This window comes from Notamacropus eugenii, chromosome 2 (assembly GCF_028372415.1).
Source record: "Notamacropus eugenii isolate mMacEug1 chromosome 2, mMacEug1.pri_v2, whole genome shotgun sequence".
NCBI lineage: Eukaryota > Metazoa > Chordata > Mammalia > Diprotodontia > Macropodidae > Notamacropus > Notamacropus eugenii.
In genome coordinates, this window is record NC_092873.1 from 419127289 (window position 1) to 419146581 (window position 19293).

A 19293-nucleotide genomic window follows, 5' to 3' on the forward strand; every position below is an offset into this window, starting at 1 on the left:
CTGGTGATGCTTGTTAAATACAAACCAAAGGTAACCTTTGTGATTTTTACAATGCCCCCTTTTCACAGAGACCTTGGACAAATATGGAGAAATTCTTTAAGGATTTCAAAAAGAAAAAGAAAAACAAATCTTGTTTTAGAGCTGAAAGTGATATTCAGATTTTCTGTGTCCAAGAAGGGCAAAGGATCATGCTAGAATATGTGAAGGTTGGAAGTTCAATTCCGTGTGGACGGTCTCGGGCAGGTAAAGGTGGGAGCTTCTAAATTTTAGAGTTCTTACGAGGCCCCCCAGGCAAACAGCAGGGAATCGAGAAGGTCAGACCGAGCTAGCTCGGCTAGCTCGGGTATTTCCGCCTCTTCCCGGGAGATACGTGGTGGGTGGAGCCTCCCTGCTCTTGAGGCTGTCCCGGATTGGACACACCTGTTGTCTCCTAACAGGCTTGATATTGATATGTAAACTACGCGACAGAGGGTTTAAGTAGGTCCAGGAAAGTCCGAAAAAGCCTCTTGGGCGGAGGGCCACGTGTGAGCTTACTAGGCTCCCCATTTTCCTCTCTCTTCTCTCTCCTCCCCCTCTCTCCCCACTTATACTTCTACTTCTAATCTCTTATTGTAAGATCTTTGCCTCCTTGGGAGATTCTCTTTCCCTCCTAAGGAAGAATTCCCCTGCACTTGTAACCGAGACCCTGAAATAAAGCTCAACCCTTGTTCGACTCTGGAACGTCCTTTCTCTCATATGCGCACCCGGCGTGGCCAGCCGAAGACCTCGGGAGGTGAGGTAAGAAAGACTCGGGTAGCCCACAGGCCTCTAGGTCTGGCAAGAATATATCAACATTCAGACCTTAAGTCAGCACTTGGCATGAAATAGCTTTACTCTGATGGTTCTGATCAGCTCTTGGAGAGGTTGGCTTTGCCCATCTTCATTGTGCCTAGGTGACTGCCAACTGGCCAAAGCTTATTTGGCAATATGTGCAAATCAACTCTTCCTTTCAATGTAGGCCAAGGTTCTAGTGGACTTTCTACCATTCTCTGGTCCTCTAGAGCTTGTTGCATGACAAAGGACAACTGACTAATTCCATTGCTACTATGTTTGGCTCACCTTTGTTGCCTAAGAAGAAAACACTACCTGGGAATAGAGGAACCTTGACAGTCTGCTTAATGGTGAGGGAGGAATAACTTTCCCTGCATCCAAGTCCAGATCAGCTGCTTCTTTCATCCTACTCTACAAAAGCTATTTCTGACTTATGAATTCCCAAACCCTCCTGCATTTCTGGTCCTAACTATGGTGGGCCTGGGAAACTCTTTGAATTTTATAGAATGAGTTTTGAACAAGACTCTACAATGAACTTCCTTCAGGAAGATCTGCTCTAGGTGAAAGTGAATCAGGTCATTAAATATGTTTTTTATGGGAATTCTTAGGGAATTTGAGCCACTCAGTGAGAGGCACCATGAAGACCTGAGAACCTGGGAATAAAAGAATACTTGAACACTATAAAACCAAGAAACCATTGCAGATCTTCTGTGGAAGCAGTGATCTTCCTTTACATCATTTACTCTTACACTCATGATTCCATACAGACTTAGCATTGACCTGTCATGTATCACAAGAGTACTAACCACTTTACCTCAAGTGGACATTTCTCCAATTTGTGAGATAACTACTGTCTGGCACAGACCAGGATGGTTCAGGCCAATGTGATATGCTGGATGAGATGCTGATGTTGTAACATAAACTAGGAAATTCTGGTTTAGAATGTTTGAAATGCCTAATCAATTAACCTCTAAAAGACAGTGGTAGTATTATAAAAAAAAAAAAAAAGAATGCTAAGTGGCATAACCCAGAAATTATATAGAAGTGGAAGATCATCATTTTCTTCTCACTCTCTCATATTCTGAGCCATGTTTACTGCCCTTCAAAAGATCTCAATTGATGATTCTTCACCCTTAATAACTGATCCATCTCTCTCCCTCTCTCTCTCTCTTTCTTTCTTTCTCTCCTCTCTTTTTCTCTCTTTGACTCTTACTCTCTCTATGTCTTTCTCTCTCCTCTCTTTGTCTCTCTCTATCTCTGTCTCTCTCTGTCTTTCTGTCTCTCTTTTCTCTCTTTCTCCCTCCCTGCCTCCTTCAGTAGATGTTTTATCTTCTATTTTATTGACAATAAAAGACCACTATCATAAGGTTTCTCTTCTTCTGTACTTCATATTTTAAAAGTCTATATTTTTTTATCCATCCTCTTTTCCTTAACATCAGTCTTTGAGGAAGATGTAGTCCATATTTTGTTCAAGGTCAATATTTCTGTCTCTGCCTTCATTTACTTTCCCTCTTGCTTCTTTTAAAACCTTGCCCTATCTCTCTTTACTGCTCTTTGAGGATATGTCTACCTTCTAGCTTCTCCCTCCCCTCACCTCTAACTGCTTGCATACAGAATTGGGAATGTCATCAATAAGCTGCAGGTAGTCAAATTTTCAGTGTTAGAATTTATACAATGGAAATTGGCAATGCTACAAATATAAGCTTGATTTATTGATTTATTATTGTCTAGAATTTAGAAAATAATATATTAGTTATTAATTATGTTGATTAAAATTAAAAGTATGTTGTACATACATTTTTGGGGTAGAGACATGGGTGTTAAACATTTACCAGCATATCCCTGTTTGTACCCCATACATTAAAAAAATCCCTTCACTTAGACTCTATTATCCCCTCAAATTATTGCTTTTTATCAAAATTCCCCTTTTACTCTCAGATTTCTAGGGATGGGGTGGGGGAAGGGAAGACACAAACCATTTTCTCACCTCCCACTCACTTTGTAGCCTCTTGTACTCTGGCTTTCAAACCCAATACTCAAATGAAACTACATACTCACTTTTAGGTTATGACAATTCTGATGCCATTTTTAAAATTTTTATCCTCCATAAACTTTCTGCAATTCTGATTCCCCTAATGTTCCTCCAACTCCTGTCTTAAATCCTCTTCCCTTACTTGGTATCCATGACTTTATCCTCTCCTGGTTCTCCTCCCACATATGTGACTGCTCCTTATTAGTTACCTTTGTTGGGCCATGAATGATGAATAAAGCATTTATACATGTGTGTATACGTTTGTATATACATGCATGCAACACATATATACACATATGTGTATATATTATTAATGTATTTTAATGCAATTAATATATATTTTAAGGGAATGGGAAGACCTTTCCTGTCCATTAATAGGCCTGTGTGACCTGTCACATGGAAGTCTAAGTTTGAGTCACATAAAGTCTGTGATGGGAGGAGCTTGCTGAATGGGTGGAACAGGAAGGGGTGGAGCAGGACAGGTAGAACAGGAAGAGGTGAAAGTGAAGCAGAGCTGAGAAGTTGGTTAGACTAGTTAGAGCTAGGAAGGACAGAGGAAGCAGGCAACAGGCTGTGAGTGAGAGAAGGGCATTTTGCATAGGGAGCTTGTTTGTGGGAAGACCTGATAATGTGTATAGACTTCTTGGTTACTATAATAGGTTTCTTTGTTGCTATGATGGATTCAGCTTTCTGATATTTGAATAAATGTTTTGGTTCTGTCTTCCATGTGAACAGTCTGTTATATTTTGGGATTCAGAACTGTGCTGGCATATTCAGAGTCACCATAGGCACTGCGAATATTGTATTGGTGCTACAGTGTATATTTATATGTCTGTATATGTGTGTGTGTGTATATGTTTATACATATACTCACACACAATGACAGTTGGGCTGAAAGCAGAGCTAGTGGTCTGAGGGGTGCTGCTACTTTCATGGCTTCTATATTTATCATGGTCCATCTCTTGTCCCACAGAATGGTTGTTTCCTACCCTTGCCCCCACCCCCATCTTAGATTGTGATATTTCCGTCTCTCTGCCTTGAGGTGATCTCATTTCCTGTGGATTTGAGTGGCATCTCTATACAGATTACTACCAAATCTGTATCTCTAGCTTTAATCTTTCTAATGATAATAATATAATAATAACAATATTTATACAGTGCATTAAGTTTTGTAAAATACTTTACATATATTACTTAATTTGACCTACAATTGGAATCTTATTAAATTCCCAGTTTTGGTACCATCAACAGACCTCTCTTCTTGGAAATCTGGTAAAAAAATAAAATAAAAAACCAAACCCAATAATACAAAATGGAACTCTTGTCTTCCTCTCTAAGCTATTCCCTCCTTCAAATATTCCTCTTTCTAGCAAGGAAACCAACATCCTCATAGTTACCCAGGTTTATAACCTTGGGATCATTTTTGATCCTACCTCTTTCCTGATCCTCTATATCTAATCCAATGAGAACAAATCTCATTGATTCTTCTTCCACATCTTTGACATTAATCCTCTTCTCTCCAATCACACAGCCACTACCCACCTTCAGACTTCTATTGCCTCTTTCATATATATATATATATATATATATATATATATATATATATATATATATATATATATATATATATATATACATATATATTATCATTGATCAATTTTCTCCCCACATCCACCCCAAACCTACTGATTTACTTTTTGGTTGCCCTGTTTCTGATCTCTTTCCTTTCCAATCCATCCTCCACATGATCAATCAATGAACAAGAATTTATTAAATACTTACTATCTACCAGACACTGTACCAAGTGCGAGGGATTAAAATTCAAAGCAAAGCCAGTCTCCATCCTCAAGTAACTTACTTTTTAAGGGAGGAGATAACATATACAAAAAAACAATATGAGCTAGACACATATAACTTCTTGAGAAGGAAAATGATATGGTTAGATCTTTTCTTTAAGAATATCAGCTTGACAGCTACGTGGAGGATGATTTAAGAATGACCAATGCCAAATTTGCTTGCCCTGGAATTGGTAGAGGCTTCTCACAAATGCCATCTTGACATGTCACTTATTGAAGGTCTAGTGAAGAACAATGGTATTCAAATCCATTATTTTACTGGTACAGCTGAATCAATATGGGCTTGCAGAAATACTGAGAGAGAAATGTTTGGTGAGATCAGGAACTGTCCATATCCACTGTACAAGATGAAAACTTTGAAGAGATAGGTTAAGATAAATAATCTGCTGTCAGCACTCCTTGCTTCTGATCAAATACTTATCTATTGTTCTTCCATCTCCATTGCTGCAACTGGTTTTCTGCTTAAACTTCAATTCCTTAGATTTTTGCATTCTAGATAAATTCATATTCTGGCCTGGTTGGCCTCCTTATTTACATTTTCTCCGCTCCCTATTCAGACCCTTTTTCTTTCTCCAGGAGAGGACTGACCTCTCACCTCAAGTTGGTGTTAGAAGAAGAATATTTTCTAAGACACTGATGAATGAATAAATGAAAAAGCATTTATTAAGTCATTACTATGTGCAACGTCTTGTACTGTACACTAGGCATGAAAATAGAAAACTAAGTCAGTCCCTGCTCTCAAAGAGCTCATATTCTAATGGGGGGCAACAAAACATGTAGAAGGTTTCGGTTGCAAGTCAGATGCAAAGGACCTGTGATCCTTGGGGTGTAGCATCACAGCAGATGGCAATTCATTTTCTTTAATGTAATTTCCATTAATAAAATCATATAGATTTCTGATGTTGAACCATTTGATAGCTCTGAGGACTTTGGTGGCAAGAACAGAGAAACATCTTAGATGAACATGTATTTACTTCTTTAAAACATTCCTTGATATCAAAATTCAGTGGATTTTTGAATGATATAATTTCTATAGCTATGAATACCATAGTCTTGTGTATTTTTACATAATGCATGATAGGACCTTGTCTGAAGAAAGCCTTCAAGACTGAATTTCAATCTACCAAATCAAATGTGCAGTAAGTCAGTAAGAAAGAAAGGAAATCTTGAAGGAAAAAGATTTGAAGGTGAGGCATTTGGTTAATTTCTAATTATTCTTTAAGACCAACCTTTAAAATATCACCTTTTCCATGTAGCCTTTTTTTGATTATCTTGGCTTATCCTAACTCTAAATCCTACCATATCCCAAATCTCTCCATCTTCTGAATGCTTAAAACAAGGGGTGGGGAATAAGCAGCCTCAAGGTCAAATGTGGCCCTCTAGATCCTCAAGTGCAGCTCTTTCACTGAATCCAAACTTCTTTACAATGGGCCACACTTGAAGACCTAGAGGGCTACATGTAGCCTTGAAGCAGGTCCCCCACCCCTGCTTAAAGCATTCATTGTTGGCACTGCACCTTTAGGACTATTGAGTAGCTCCAACATGGCTCTGTATTCTTTATTGTCCATTACTCAAGAGTGTCTGATCTTGCCAATAAGATTCTTGAAGGCAATGACCATATTGTACACGTATTTTACAGAATTTCATGGCTAGAAGACAATTTAATAAGTTAGTATATATAGCATATAGTATATAGCAGTAGATATATTTAGTATATACAATAATTAGTATATACAATTATTAGTATCTACAATAGTGTATATGAGTTAGTATATATATGTTAGCATACATATGTTAGTATGTATATATGTTCGTATATATAGCAAATAGTATATAGCAGTAATATATATAGCATATACAATAATTTATATTTAGTATAAATATAATTTAATCCAACCTACTTTTTGTCTCTTCCACTTTGACTAATGTAGTATCTTGTACACATAGATATTTCAAAATATCCTAAATGTAAAGTTATACAAGACCTCAGAGGCCATCCAATTTTTATTGATGAAATTATGCCCCATGGTGGCTATATAATTTGCCGAATGTCACATAGGTACTAAGGATGAGGAGCTGAATCTGGACCTAGGTCCGCTGACTAGGTCCTCATTTAATGAGTAAATGGCGGCTGTGGTGTAGTGGAAGTATTGAATCAGGGGGCCCACCTCTACCACTAATTGCTTGTGTAACCTTAGACAAGTCACTTCATCTTGATGAACCTCAGTATTCTTAACTATCAGCTGAGGATTTGGGACTCTGAGATTGGATCTCTAAGATCCTCTCTGGTGCTATGACTCCACAAAATATTTGTTGGTTGATCTGAATAACTTGAAAGAATTAGAAACATTTTTCTTAGGAAATTTGGGAGCTTGATATCTACTCTATAGATTTCAGATTGTATGATTGTATTCTTCCTGTGAGAGCAGAATGGATTAGCTAATCCCTTGAGTTTTTTCAAGACTTACAATTTTATATTACTGTGTATCAATTACTTTTGAGAGATAGCAGAATGATTGAGGTGAAAATTCTTTGCAGAGTACTAAAGAGTTATTTCTTTTTTGCGTGTGAATTTCAGAGGAGCTGTCCCATACATGGTATAAAGGTTTTCTTGGAATTGTCTCTAAGTTTTCAATGATTGTAACTAGAATAGGTGCTAAATTGATTGTCACTGACTGACACTGCCTAATTTTGAGTCAGACAATTCCAAGCTGATTTGTGTAAAGAACCCTGGAGTATCTCACTCCACAAAAGTGTTGTTTTCACAAAATCTTAATAGGGAGACCTTTCAACTAAAAATAAACCTCAAAGACCTACCCACTGACCTATTTGAATCCAACATAGAGGATCATAATTGGACAGTGTCATCAATCGTCAATTCTGATTGCCTTCTTTGCCTCCGGGTGCTACAGGAAAAAGGGGAATTTGTTATGGAAAGGGTTAACTGGATTTTATTATAATGTGTTCCTATTTCATTTCCCTCCCTTCAGCTCCTTCACAAAATGTTAATCTAATTGTGATACTATCACTTTGATGACAATATGACAAGACAGACAAATTTGATTTTATTCTCTACAGAGCAAAGCATATGCTGCTTGGGAGACTTTGACAGAGAGAAGGACATAAAACAAATGGAGTTCATGAATATACAATTTTTATTGTACACAGTAGTGACATCCAAACTTCAGAGAATAGGTGGGTGAGACTTATGCTTTACTATTGAGATTAATGGGTACGTAAAAAAGTGCCAACAGAGAGTACTACAGTTTATGTTAAAAATGTCGAAGTGGATAAGAATAATTTTCTTCTCAAGATGAATGATGCATTTAATGGCTGGAAGACATTCGGGCCCAGTAGCAGTTCCTCAAAAGTAATTTTTTGTTGTTATTGTAAATTATATAATCTTAACAGCAATTATAGTCCTGTTTAGGTAAAGGTCAAGTTAGTACAGAAACTGGTTATAAAGTAGAGGGGAAATTGGTAAATGTATTCCCTTGTTGATAGCTTATGAATGATTTCTAGCAAGATTATTTTTTTTGAGTAACTCTATTTCTAGTTTAATGTAATAGAGCAAGTTAAGATGGGCACACATTAACAAAGAGCAAATTAAATTTATCTAAGTAAACATGTATCTTCTAAAGGAGAAATGCTGCTGAAGTAAGGACAACCTGAAGGTTAAGGAAGACTGCTCAGTAAACAGGACAGGCTCATTTCCATGGAAAGCAAAAGAATGAGGAGAATAAGAAAAAAATATCTTGGATGGGTTGTAAGTTCTCTTTTCTTAGCACAGTTGGATTGAGAATCTAAAATATTAAGAAACAGATCCTACCCTCTTGGTGTCTAGAATGTAGGAGAAATTGGATAGTGGTCTTTGGTTTCAAAAGTCCTTTACTGTCCAGGTAAAGACCATTTTTACAGACTGGCGCCACATCAGTCCTCTCATGAATCTACAATTTAGCTAAATTACACTACGTGCACAAAGATGTGTGTTAGCGTTTATGTCTCTGACATTAACACTACAAAGCAGGACAAATCAGGGCTTGACGATTGTTTTCTTGATTATTTGGATTTAAGGAAGTGAGGAAGAAAATGTTAACAATGCAGATTAAGCTTAAAAGTGTGTCATGTGTGCATTTTTGTCCCTTGGAGAGACAGTTGTTAAATATTTACCAAAACACTGCAGCTCGAATAGGATATCATACTTCCTGTCTCCATGTTTTTGTATAGGTTATCATCTTCCAGGCTTGTAATATTCAGCCTTTTCACCTCTGCCTCATAGAAACCCTAGCTTACGTTAATACACAACTCCAGTGTCATTTCCTAGAGGAGTTCTTTTCTGGTGTCTTTAATTGATAGTTCCCTCCTGCTCCTCAATTGCTTTTCATCTTGGGTATCTTTTATTATTTATTTAGTGGAATAAAACATGTATTTCCATAACATAGTATAATAGATAATTGCACGAGAACCTGCAAATCTGTTATGTACAACTTGCTATTCTTTTTAATTATGCAATAAAGTTATCATAAATTTCTCTTTTTTTCTTGTTTTTCCATTTTTTTCTTCTCTCCTCCAACCCTAGAGATAGTTACCATTAGATTCAAATAGATTGTATATCCTGGTCTCTATCTGGCCACTGGACTCAGATGGCTCCACAGAAGAAAATGAGACTGGTGACCTTGCACAGCTCTCCCTCACTTAAATCCAATTCACTTGCAAGTCATGGCATCATCTTCCTGATGTCATGGTCCTCTTTAAGAATGAAGGACAGACAACAGTAACAACTCTGGATGCAGATAGCATCTTTCTTCATATGTCTTTTATAATTAATTTGGGTATTTATAATAGTCAAAATGACTTGTTCACTCAAAGTCATTCTTAAAACAACGTTGCTGTTAAGGAATTTTGTCAAATCTTTGATCATGTGTATTTTTCATCCATGCTTAAGTTATTTTCTTCCATTAGAGAACATTTTTCTTGAGGGTTTCTGGCTGTTATTTTTCTTTATATATCTAATACCTACTATAATTCCTGACATGTAGAAGGTGTTCAACAAATGCTTATTGAATTAAATAAAAAAATCTACTCTGAGAAATGCAATCTTCAACCCATCCTTTTTCATGTAGGGACTAAAATGATCTAAATATCACAGTTAACAGTCTATCATGGGTCAGATATGGCTCAGGTCAGTCTGGTGCTTTAGGTTTGGAATTGGAATGAAATAAAATTGTCAACAGTCAATCAACAAGCAGTTATTAATTAATTCCTACATAAGGGGCACTGTGCTAAGAAGACACTCACAGACTAACTAACAGTTTTAAAAAGGAGGTTTACTTAGTCATAGCAAGGAAAAGAATTCTACAAGAATAAAATATTAATTTAGTTGGGTATATCTTCCATCTAGCTCACTGGTCAGAAGACTGAAGGATGCTAATCCCTACTTTTCTGACTCCCAATCTAAGAATTTTTACATTCTACCTATGCAGATACCATATATTCACCTACAGTCTTTCTAATTCATTTATGTAGGGGCAGGGGAAGGAAATAACCATCTATTTGCCCCAAATCTAAGACAGACGTCAGGAATTGCCAAGATTTCTTCTCTTTCTCTGTCATAAACTTTAATATGGAGTGGTCACTTTCCCACACACTTCCTTTCTTTTACACTGAGTCAAACAATAAATGTTAAATATAAACACCTACTATGTGTCCCAATCTGTGCTAAGTTCTGGGAATGTTAAAAGGGACAAAATACAGTCCCTGCCCTCAATGAGCTAACAAATTTGTACAAACTGTGTACACGATAAATTTGTTTCCTTCTTTCAGTTGTATCCTATTCTTTGTGACTCCATTTGACGTTCTCTTGGTAAAGATTCTGGAGCGGTTGGCCATTTACTTCTCTAGATCATTTTATAAATGAGGAAACTGAGGTAAATAGGGTTAGGTGACTTGCCCAGGTTCACACAGTTGGGGAGAGGAGAGAGAGAAAGAGAGAGGGGATAACAGAGAAAGAGAGAGAGAGAGAGAGAGAGAGAGAGACAGACAGACAGACAGACAGACAGACAGAGACAGAGAAAGAGAGAGACAGAGACAGAGAGACATTGGCAGAGATAGAGAAAGAAATGGCTGGATAATTCAAGTCCTCCATTACTACTATATCTTCCTAAGTGCTAAACTTGAGATCTGTTTCCCAAACTCTTCATCTGGTTCATTTTTTTCCCATTTAGGTAGTCTGTAGTATAATAATAGCAATAAATAATTTCTCTTTCTCCCTCTTTAGTCATCACCTAAATATTCTGCATTGTTTCTCCCCCTTCCCTTTCTTGAATTTCTTCACATGAATATGCTTTCTTTTTTCCCCAAATTTAGTAATTTGTTTCTTTTCAGTTTTCAATAATCACTTCCATGAGTTCCAAATTTCCTCCCCTTCCCTTCCTCTCCCTCTGAGTATGCTTTCTTAACATACAATAGTACCCCAAACACAATCTTTTTATTTGTACTTTTTAATATGGCATACCCACCAAGAGCCACAATCCTGTAATAGGTTTCATTCTACAAAGTCTCAGTGAGCCCCTCTTTCATTAGGGCTTCTAGTTCCTCTCATTTGTAGCCTAGACTTTGGGCATCTACGTACAGACATTGGAGCCCATGAGTTTTACTACTGACTCCTTTTTGCAGGGAGGGGCTTCTTCCTGTTAATTTCTGTGTTTCTCAGATTCGATTCTTCTTTCTTTGTATCTACTCACTACAGAATTTAATTTGCATCATATACACAGGCAGTCTTCTCGCTTCCATATCCTTTTAGTTTAAAAATCTTTGTGTCAGAATTGCAAGACACTTGGGTAAATACATTTTTACTTGCCTCTGTTAATTGTATTCCTTCACTGACCAGAAATCTGCCATCTCTATATTATAAGCTGTGACACAGAAATCCAATTTGTATTATTCTTAGACACAACCTTCTTAGTCAATTGTTGACTTTCCAAATTAATTTTTCTCTTCATCACTTTTTCCTCTTGTGATCTATTTTTAATGGGCAAAAGTAAGGAAGACACAACCTCTGCCCCCATGGTCTTTGGTTTCTTGCCCAAGATGCTATCAATCATTGGCAATATTCTTTAGTTTCCTTCCGGAGACATCATTTGTGCCGCATGTGTACTACAAGAACTTGGTAGCTGTTAACTGTTTTGATAAGTTTTAGGAGGTTCTCTACTACATGTTGGATGTAGTTGATAAGTTTCAGGAGGTTCTCTACTACGTTTCCAAAAAGACAACAAGCTTCTCTGCTATTATCAGGCCAACCTACCTTAGTACCCTTCAGCAGGAGGAAATTACTCATTATTCTTAGTCTTGTCTTCTTCCTCTGCCTTTTATTGGGTGATTTTGTGTCTGATTATTTCTGTGTCTTTACAATATTTCTGGTAGCTAAAGCAGTTTCTCTCTGTTTAGACTAATCAGTTTTGAAGCTCTACTCATACAGCTCTACTTTTCCTTCGCTTTCTCTTTTGTATAGGACACTTCCATGTTCTAGCATCCTGATAGGCATTAAATCTCCCCTTCTCCACCTCAGAACATTTTTTTTCTACGTTGAAGCCTGTTTTGTTTAGTAACCTGTTATCTCCCCTAACACTCATCACTGTGGAGAGTTCTGTAGTCCCTGTCACCTTCTCCAGGAGCTAGATAAGCCTACCTTTGGAACGTAGCTAATGGTTTTTCGACAGTGGCAGAAATACAAATATTACACACTTATTTCAAAGTGCTGCACCATTTCCGTGCCCTTCATACAGGTTGAAATTTTTAGCTTTGATGCTAGAAATTACTTGTAGGTGTTAATATCTAAATCCTAAAATTTTCACTTATAAATTACAAAAATCTATAGCATTCATAGTCAATTTACCCTATACCAATTTACTATATACATTTACTTACCTCTCTATTTCCACCTATTTTTTAAGGTGCCTTCTCTTTATCCTTCTTGAATCTCCTTTCTCAGGTTCTTCTCCCTAATCCTCTTTAATATTTTTATATCTGCCTTAGCTGTCCTTGATTTTTTTTCTCTTACGACTTGTAAGTGGAAGCCAGACCTAGAGATTTCTCTCCTTTAAATTTACTTCAATTGCCCCCACATTTTGTCAAATTTCTCCTCCTTCAATTCAACCTCTGAATTATTTTACTTGTCCAAACCCCTCCAAGTCACCTACATGGCATTCTTTTCCTTCTTATTATGTTGAACCCCTTCTGTCTTTCTAGCTCTTTCTCCCACAACTTTCATCCTCAGAAATTGGAAGCTAAAAAATTGTTAACATTGCTTATTTCTACCCAGTAAAGTATATGGAAAATAAGATCAAGGATTTTTGTAAAGTGTATTTCCTTAAATTAGAGCAGAAATGAGTGTAATGGTAATCTTATCAGGGGAAATTGCTGAACATTATATTGCTCATCATACATGGCCTTCCTTACATCTCTGTTTCTTTGCACTGTCCCTGTGCCTAGAATACACTTATCTCTGCCTCTTAGAATCCTTCATTTCATTTAAGACTCAATTCAAATACTACCTTCTTCATGAAGCCTTGCCTTGTCCTTCCAGCTGCTAATGCCTTCCTCCTATAAAAAAAATCACCTTGGATCTAGTGTGTGTATGTGATACATATATACTATATTTACACATATATGCATGGGTATGTGTGTATATATCTATATCTATCCTTCTATCCATCCATCAATCTATCATTTATCTATCTATCTATCTAGCTGTCTATCTATCTATCTATCTGTCTGTCTGTCTGTCTGTCTGTCTGTCTATCTATCTATCTATCTATCTATCTATCTATCTATCTATCTATCTATCTATCTATGTATCTTAGTGCCTGGACCCCAGTTGTTTTTGTTGTCATTGAGTCATTTTCAGTGATGATTGACTCTTTGCGACTCCAACTTTGAGGTTTTCTTGGCAGGAATATGAGAGTAGTGTGCCATTTCCATCTCCAGTTCATTTTATAGATGAGGAACTGAGGCAAAAAGGTTCAAGTGACTTGCCCAGGGTCACATGTCTAGTATGTGTCTGAAGCCAGATTTGAACTCATGAAGATGAATCTTCCTGATTCTAAGCCCAGGGCTCTAATCCACTGCACCCACCTATAGCAGGTACTTGATAAATGCTTATTGATCGATAATGATAGAATGTATAGATTTTTTTCCCCATAAGATTTTAAATCTACTCACCCATCTTGCCTGGCATGACTTTTGTAAAGACAGATGGATAGATTAAATGACTCTAGAGCTTCCTTTCAACTCTATTGTTTAATTTTTTCTATCAACAATTTCAATTTAAAAGAAGTGAAAAAGAATCACTTGACATATTGGTAGGTCACTGCTATGTTTTATATTCTTAGCACTTAATATTCGATTTTACTTTACTTTCATATTAATAAAAATGGCTAATTAAGTACTAATAATGCTCCACCACCCCACCCCACCCCATATTGATGGGCTACTGTAAATGTCATCAATGATATACACACCTTTCTTAGAGACTGCAAGTTACTCTGCCTGTAGTTATATCAATACTAGTTCAGCTCATCAATAGATTTTTATGGAATAAAAGCTGTTGTTTTCACATCTATAAGTCAGGGTCAATGTGTTTTTGGTTGGAGATGACAAGTAATTGAAGGACTCTCAGCAGATGTGAAAGCGAGCCATTAACAGATGGCTTAGATAATTCATTGTAATTTTCTTGGCTCAATAGTGGTGGTATAGCTATGAGTAAGACTTTTTCTTTTTCTCTTGACTGTATACTATCTGACCCTCCTCCTTTTCCCTTCCTCCCTTTGGTTTCTGAGCTATTCTTTTCATCCTAAAGTGGGAAAAGTGATTTGTCCTACTATTTGCATATTTTAGAATATCCATCAATAACGGGTGCAGAGACAACTTTATATTTCAGCTGTGACAGAATTTTAAAAATGTCAGTTACATCAATCAACATATAGTTAGATTTTGAAAATGACAACTCTGGATGCCATTTCCTTTCCTTTTATGCTGCTTGTTTTCTCCTCTTTGGCTGCCATCAGTTTCACTTGTGCACATTCCCATTAACCAGGAGGTGTTCAGGGATGCAGATGTCTTCTTGTTGCTATGGGATTTTAACAACCCAGAGCAGACCAACATAGAGTGAGGAGGCAAAGGAGCTATAAAGGTGGATTTAGGGAAGTATTCAGAAGTATGTTTGGGGCACCAAAATAAATCAGCAGATGATCTGATATTAAGAATAGGGAGTTTCAATAAGCTCCTTGAGGACAGAGATTGCTTAATTTCTAGCGCATAGTAGACACTTGTTGATTAGTTGCCAAATTGGGAAACTTCATGGTGGAAAGGTGAAACTTATAAGTGTTATATTAAATGTTAGCTGTTATTATTATTTCTCAATTCACATTCTTGAACCACCCTACTCCTGCCATACATGCCTGAAACTAGATGGAAAATACTTGGACTGTTTAGTAATATATTTGAACATGTTTAATATAATCTTTGTCGGTGTATAGGGGAATAATAGGGCAGAACTTGACTTAATCGATCTAATTTAGGAGAATTTACATAAGCAGCCTGTGCATGAGTGAAACAAATCTTTGGCTCTGTCTAGGTGACGTCACAACATCTGATGATAAGTAAAAAATGCAGTCAATCATTCATATATTTGGAAACAGCCATATGTTTTTCTCTTTCATTCCTTAATCACAAATATCTACAGATTTATGTCAGAATCTTTCTAAGCTGTCTTCTGGCTTTACCACCCCAAATATCTGAGATGCATTGAAATAATTTTGTGGGTCTTTTTTCCTTATTCAAATCACTCAACTTGGAAGTTTCACACTTTTGAATGAAGTAGACTCATCTGGTTTAGTTATAACATGTACACTGCATTTACTATGCAGAAAGAATTCATTTCAACAATTCATTTCAATAAACATTTTGCTTCCTATGTGCAAGAACGGTGCTGAGTCCGGGAAAATAAAATGACAAAAAGGAAACAATCCTTGACCTCAAGCAGTTTATATTCTACTACATGTATATATAACATGTACATTATTTAAGAAATACAAAATGTATACAAAATAATTCAGAGAATTTTCAAGAAGAAATGAACATTAACAATTCAGGGAATAAGGCAAGGTATAGTGCAGTCATGCCCTGAAGGAAATGAAAAATTCTAAGAGGCAAAGGTAAGGTGGGAGGACTGAGAACTTCATACCAATTCATAGGGACATTTTTGAAGTCATGGTCAATTCAGCATCTTTAGTCATCTGAATGACCCTATTAAGTTTGCCCTTAGCCTGACAATGCAAAAAAGAAAAGAAAAAAAAGTACAACTAAATATATGTCCTAACTCACTCAATGGATCAGTCTGATTGATCCTAGTTTGATACATTTTTCTACTGAGACATCTTAAAGAGTACTCATTCCAAACCTCTCATTTTACAGATAAGAAAACCAATACTCAGAAAGGGGAAATTTCTCTATCAATGTCACAGAAAAAGGTAATATAGCATAGACTCAAACTCAGGTCTGCTGACATCAGTGCAATACTTGTGTTTCTACTTTTGTCTTAGCTTTTGGATGGAATTTCATGGATTTAGGAATGGAAAGGTGCTGCTCTGCCATTATCTTTTGCTTACAAAATAATACTCAAGACAATTTAGGTACTTGGAAAAAGTGCCTGAAGTCAGGGGGAAAGATACTGAAGAGTTGTAGGATTGTTTAAAGAACTCATCCTCTCCCTTTTCTCTGTCCCAAATCAGATATACATGGGGAACAATGTAATCTTTATTTTAAAATGTTTGCAGTTTAACAGATAGCTATGGCATTAACTATCAAAAGGACAGTAAGTAAAACCCTAAGTAAGTGGGGTGATGGTGTTCTAAATCTAATGAAATGTGAAATGAGACATCAGAAAATATGATCTTCTGACAACCAAGCCAGTAAGCTACTTTATGTGACACTTCTCAAAAAAAGAACATTCTCACAACGTCTCTTAACAGTGTCTGAAGGGGGTAAAATGTCATTTAGGGGATATGAGTTCAGATGGAGAGAAATTCTGCATCTGTGACATGTTGTCTGCTTCTGTATGGTGGGATGCCACCTCCTCTCTGCTATTACAAGACCTGAGGCTGGTAAGTGATGAAATGCGAACTGCTTCCCCTCAACCCCACCCCCATTATCCCTCAGTATTTATCTGTCTCAAGTTTGGTTTACTAAAGCTTAGGGATCATTTGAATGAAAGGTTATAAATGTCCTGATTAATTATTATTTCCTCCTCAGTGCCACTTTCTATTCCAGACCATCCCAATTGGGTGGCTACTTCTTGGGTCAAGGCATTTTAAAAAAATTACATAAACTCACAATTGGTAGAGACCTTGAAAATTAACCCACAGTTGAGGAGTACACTCTACAGTGTTTCCAACAAGTGGGCATCTAATCACCATTCAAAGACCTCTCATAACAGATGATCATTATGGGAATTCTCTGTGCATGCATATTCTTTTAGGTATGCATTCCCTTTGTTTTCCCATTAGAACTGTGTGTGTGTGTGTGTGTGTGTGTGTGTGTGTGTGTGAGCATGTGTGTGTGAGATAAAAATTTCAGCCTTGAGAACATTCTATTTTTGATGACCCAACTTCTGTAAAATTTTAGACCTACATCTTATCTTCTCCTTGAATATTTTGAAATCCACCTTCTTCAACTTTAGCTCTACATCATACAATGTCCAAAACTTTTCATCTATCATGAACTTTAAGAGGAAATAGTCATTTCATGCTAACGTTTCCTTCATTTCTTCTTTGGCTACAAGATCTTCCGTATTGGTCAGAAGGAAGTCCAGAACAGCACTTCTCACTTCCTTCTTTTAAAGGATGTGAAAAGATTTGAAGAATCTTTGAAGGATGTAATTATCATTTTGGGAAGGTGAAAATATAGTATTCTGCTTTTAGAAGAGAGCTAGAGAAGATATCTGAGTGGTTGGAGACCTTTATGATAACAGCATCATGCCACCATACAATCCAGGTTTGTAATATATTTCCTGAGTTTATTCACTTGTTACCTTTTTACTGGTTGGTCCACAGTATACTTTCACTATAATATTTTCATTTATTCCTCTACTGCCATGATTCCAATGTCTTCCATGATCTTCCCATCTGCAAGTTGGTAGTTTTCCTCATATGAGTGTAGCCTCCACATGCAATACTACACTTCTACTGCTTTGTTCTAATCTAATTTGTTCCTTAAAAAGAGGTATGCCTTTCTATTAATCTTGAGTCACATCCTTTCAGGTCTCATAGAAACCTCTAAATTTGAATTTACCTCCTTGTGTTCAAATCTCTAATCTGACTTGTTTATTACCCCCATGCTTTGTGCATATGTTCAAAGGTACCTATCACCAGTTTAAGTGATCCCCTTTTTGGATATTATCTGTAATGAATTAATGTCTCTTCACTGTTATTCATAGGATCATGAATTTAAAGCTAGATGGGCCATCCAGTCCAGTTTCTTAATTTAACAGATGAAGAAACTGATATGATCACACAGGTATTGATGGTGAGGGTGGAGGAGACAGAGAGAGAGATGGAAAGAGACAGAGACAGAGGAGAGACAGACAAGGAAACAGAGACAGAGAGACACATACACACACACCCAGACAGAGACAGAGAGAGACGGAAAGACAGAGAGATTGGCAGGCTGTAAGGAGACTGTTCGTTCAACTATATGTCACAATTTGGGCAATTTCCCTTGTTTATCTTTTATTTTTCCAGCATGGAGCATTGAATCCTTCTCTATTGAATAGCCATTAATTTCACCAAGGAGGCTCTATAGCATTTAGGGTCAAACTACCACAGAATCACAGAATGTGAGAATTGGAATGGATCTCAGAGGCTGTCTAGTCCATACCATAAGCAAAATGAAGCCTCACTCTAAAGCTCCTAAGCAGTGTTCATCCAGTCTCTGCTTGAAGACCTCCAAGGATTGTTTTCTTTCTGTGTCTCATTTGGTGCTCTTTTTGGTTTATGATCTGCAGTGGATACGTGTGAACAGTAATTTTTCCTTTCTCTGCATTTTAAGTTTCTCTTCAGATTCACCAGTCTCTAGACAAATATAGTTTGATTACACTTTATTAGGTAACTCTTATCTCTGGCCAGACTAGTCAACAAGAATTTATTAAGCAATGACTTTGTGCCATCTATGGTCCAGAAATTCAAGTCTCATTCTCAAACACTATCTTCTCAATCAGCTGCTCACTTTATAAATCTATCCTTTTTTGAAACTCCAACATTTATTTAACAGCAGCATTAATAACAACATCTATGCTTCCAAAGTCTTCAGTTTTATGCCCTGAGCTTCCTAATCCCCAGCAATCATTTATAGGTTCCACCTGGAGATATCACATGTCCTCCCATGAATCACCAGAAATATAAATTGGAATTTAGGGTTGAAAAGTTTGAAGAGACTCCCCTTCACAACCTAGATAACTGTTCCAGAGGATAATGTATGTCCCTATTGTTTCTGATATATGTTGTCTAGTTTACTCAATAATAACTGCAAACATTTATATAG

At 36.8% G+C, this 19293-nt stretch overlaps 1 long non-coding RNA gene across 1 annotated transcript in view; it reads left to right on the forward strand.

Annotated features, from left to right (window-relative positions):
* Positions 1-509: 509 nt before the first annotated feature.
* The window catches only part of LOC140524129 (uncharacterized), a 37483-nt gene continuing 18699 nt past the window's right edge, over positions 510-19293 (forward strand). The window contains exon 1 of the long non-coding RNA XR_011973576.1: positions 510-777. This is a non-coding gene — a long non-coding RNA (uncharacterized lncRNA). The remainder of the gene's footprint in view (positions 778-19293) is intronic.